Source organism: Mustela lutreola, chromosome 9 (genome assembly GCF_030435805.1).
Source record: "Mustela lutreola isolate mMusLut2 chromosome 9, mMusLut2.pri, whole genome shotgun sequence".
Lineage (NCBI taxonomy): Eukaryota > Metazoa > Chordata > Mammalia > Carnivora > Mustelidae > Mustela > Mustela lutreola.
The window spans coordinates 106,288,384-106,292,498 of NC_081298.1; positions in this window are offsets into that span (position 1 = coordinate 106,288,384).

The window sequence follows — 4,115 nt, forward strand, 5'->3', positions numbered from 1 at the left end:
ACTCTTTCCTTCTGCAGAGTCTCTCTAGAGCCCCCTGCTGATCGAGCTTTCGCGGGAAAGGAAAAATGTTTCAAAGTCCCAGCTCCTGTTTTCCCAGAGCAGTCAAAAAGGATGACTGTGGAGCTGAAAAGCAGCAACGGGATAACCAACACGCTCTAAAGCTATTGCAGGATATTTGGGTCACTGAAAAATGGCATCTTGATTTGAACAGGGCTCACACGACGAGTAGGAAACAGCCTAAACTTGTCTACAGTTGGAGCTTTGGGGCTGGCAGAGGCTTGTCTGATGGACGCCTGCCCATGTGTGCATAAAAACTGTTTAGAATTCACGCTCTTGAAGGTAGGGTTTCCACTCCTAAAGATCGGTGATAAGTGGGTGCAAACATCCGATGATTGCCGTGCTGTTAGTAAGAGGGAAGAAAGTCCTTAACAGTCTGACAACAGTAGGATGGTTAAATGGATTACAGAGAGTTTACAAGATGGAATATTATGTGGTTATTAAAAGTGCTATTTTAGGGGCGCCTGGGTGGCTCAGTGGGTTAAGCCGCTGCCTTCAGCTCAGGTCATGATCTCAGGGTCCTGGGATTGGGTCCCGCATCGGGCTCTCTGCTTGGCAGGGAGCCTGCTTCCCTCTCTCTCTCTCTCTCTGCCTGCCTCTCCATCTACTTGTGATTTCTCTCTGTCAAATAAATAAATAAAATCTTTAAAAAAAAAAAGTGCTATTTTAAAAACAAGTTTTGTGGGAATTGTAAAATGCTCATGACAGAATATAAAAACGGGGAAAAGACCAAAACAACGCATCTGTAGGATATTCTCACTTATGTTAAAGTGTGTATATGTTTATAATGAAAGAGAAGAAAGTGGTAAGTGTTTATCTCTGGGTAGTGATTAATTTTTCTTTTCTTCCACATATTTATCTCTGTTTTCCATGATTCCTAGACTGAGCATATATCACTTTTATAATTAAAAGAAAACCTATGATACATTTTAAGGAATATGCATGTCACCCACATTCAGTAGCTGGAGGGAAGCTTGACATCACCCTTCCTTCTGGGAACTTAACTTAAAGATCTGATTTCTTTCCAGGAGCACATTTAACTGCCTATTTACAGCTCTGGGGGAGATGGGGCTGGAGGTCCACTATTGCCTTTTTCATTTCCTCTTCCTCGATCTCTTGAATATTGCCTTTCTTTGTGCAGGAGGAGAGAGAACGAAAACATGCAGCCATGTGATCACATGATCTTAGGAAACTTGGCTCCAGACAGCTGGCCACAGGGGATTCCACAGTGTGTTTATGGCATGTAAACACCTCCCTCCTTCCTCCCTCCAACCCCCCATCTTGAGCTGCTGAATATTTACCAGTTCATTTTTATCCATGTTCCCTCTTGAAGCAATCATGGGAAAAGATGAGATGATTTTTCTTAGATTTTCACTTTCCAGATCCACATTCCATAATCCTGTTTGTTTGTTTGTTTGAACAGAACTCAGTTATGGTAGAAAATCCATGCTACATAACAGTAAAATCTAATGTTTGTATCCATGATTAAAGTGTATTAATCAATATCCATTTGAATAGCTTCCTGTGTAATAAAAAGGAATCACGTTTTCGTAGGACACTTTCAGTAAATCATCGTGTGACCAACCCCTTCCTCTTATGAGTCTGAGGCAAGACCAGCAATTTTTTTTTTAAAGATTTTATTTATTTGACACAGAGAGAGAGATCACAAGTAGGCAGAGAGGCAGGCAGAGAGAGAGGGGGAAGCAGGCTCCCTGCTGAGCAGAGAGCCCTATGTGGGCCTCAATCCCAGGACCCTGAGACCATGACCTGAGCCAAAGGCAGAGGCTTAACCCTCTGAGCCAGCCAGGCATCCAAGACTAGCAATTTAATGACAGATATCACTCAGGAAATAATGGGAAAGCCACAGAGAGAAGTGTTTGAAGCTAGTAACCAGTATGTCCCTGCCCACCACCACCACACACACTCAAGGAGAGACGGAGATTCCCTCTGACCTGTGGAACAGAAGACACCTGTAGTGAAGCAGGAGAACTAGAGGCTAGAGGGAGTCCCAAGGCAGAGTGTCATTTCCCACTCACGTTAGATCCAACTGAGTGGAAACCAGTAGTCTAGCTCTGTCCAGTGGGGAGCTGAAAGCGGAAGATCTCTGTTCCTCCCTGCCCTCCAGAACTCTGGTACCTCACAAGAATTTCTCATGTCTTCATGCAGTGGGAGCCATAGAGTAAAAATGGGGAAGAGGGATGCCAGGGATATAGAGGTACCAAGAAAGCCTCACCTAATTTCTCATGGCTTGAAATGACCTGGAGGAGCCACCAGCTACGTTTTCCTAAGCCCCTATCCCCTAGAAAGGTACAGAAATTAAATGAAAAGCGAGAAATGATAACCTGTTGGGTCTCTTGGTCATAAGAGGGGATACTGCAGAAAGTGGTGTAGCCATATGAAGACCTGGCCAAGAGCCAAACCCTTGCTATAATCGATACTGTGGTGCTCCCCCATAGTCCCTCTCAAGGGGATGCACCCACCTCCCAGCTGCTGGGAACACTGGTGGCTGACCATTAGTCAGTGGGAATTGCCCTCGTGTGGGAACTGACCCTTGGGCAGGAGAAGCCTACAGCTAGAGACTGACTGATGCAGGGATCCAAAGCCCAGCCTCTCTGGCTTCCATTTGGAATCATTCTAAAAGGTCACTGCAAGTCCAGACAGAGCCCCTCCCAGCAGGGGCCAAAGCATCAGCTACAACCACAGTGGGGGCTGACTTTTCTGTCTGCACTGTCCTACCTTCCTCATTCCCTTTCAGATGCACCTCCCACAAATGCTTTCCAACAAACCCTTTGTGTGGGTAGACAGTGTGCAGTTCTTCATCTTAGAATGGGAATCTATTCTAGGAGAATCCGTGTGAGGAGTGGTCCTAGGAAGCCGACTCTAAAAAGGAACCTGAGAGGTGGATCATTTGTTGGCTAGTGGGCAGTGAGGCCCCTGTTACTGGTGGTTGGCAGAATACAGATAGCCCCTGGCCCACTGTAACTGTGCAGCAGTTCACACTCTCACCAGAGGTGAACGGGGATGGAACACCAGTAGAAGGGGCACGCCGGAAGATACAATCATCTGAGCATTGGAGAAGCAGGAGGGAGATGGTGCCTGGAAGGACTACAGAATTGGATGACTGTTGCTGAGAGCTCTGAAGTCATTGAAGAGAGAAAATGACCAGCATGGGGCAGGGGGGAGGGGGTCACTCACCAACTCAAGGCAAAATGTGAAAGCCAGAGGGCCTCTTCAGCAGTACTGAAGGAGCCTCTTATCACCTGCAGCCAGAGGACACACAGGGCAGAAGACCAGACTCTAGCTCCGGACTAGATCATAATGGTGGAGCATCAGAGAATGCTGTATTCTCCTCCTCCATGGCCTTCCTTGTGGCTTCCCCTGGTCAGGGACCTGCAAGGACAGGAGTAGGATCCTAAGACTTGCCATGGGGATATCTGGGTAGACACAGTTGAGAACTTTGAATGCTCAGATTCCCCAACATTCTCTGCAGAAGTAGCAGTGAACTTGGGCTTAGCCCTCTAGTGTTCAGTTTAGCAAGAATTTTTATAAACAACATCCTGAGGTGACTCATCCCTGAAAATACCTAGTGGGATGGGCAAGGCTGAAATGATCTCTTCCACCATTCAAAGGAGGGCATCAGGGTTCAGAGAGTGAGGAATTACAAAGGAAGACTTTAATCTGGGACCCTGACAGCTACTGTAGTGCCGTTCTCCTGAGGAAGGGGTGTCGGGCTATGAGACCACTTATGTGGTTGTCTCTGCTCCTGAATCTGCAACTAAAATGCATCTTCCAGGGGCACCTGGGTGGCTCAGTGGGTTAAAGCCTCCGCCTTCAGCTCAGGTCGTGATCCCAGGGTCTTGGGATTGAGCCCCGCATCGGGGCTCTCCGCTCAGCAGGGAGCCTGCTTCCTCCTCTCTCTCTGCCTGCCTCTCTGCCTACTTGTGATCTCTGTCTGTCAAATAAATAAATAAAATCTTAAAAAAAAAATACATTTCCCAGGCTACTCCCCTTCCTCTCGGGTTGGAGTCTTGTGACTGAGTTCTGGACCATGGACTGTC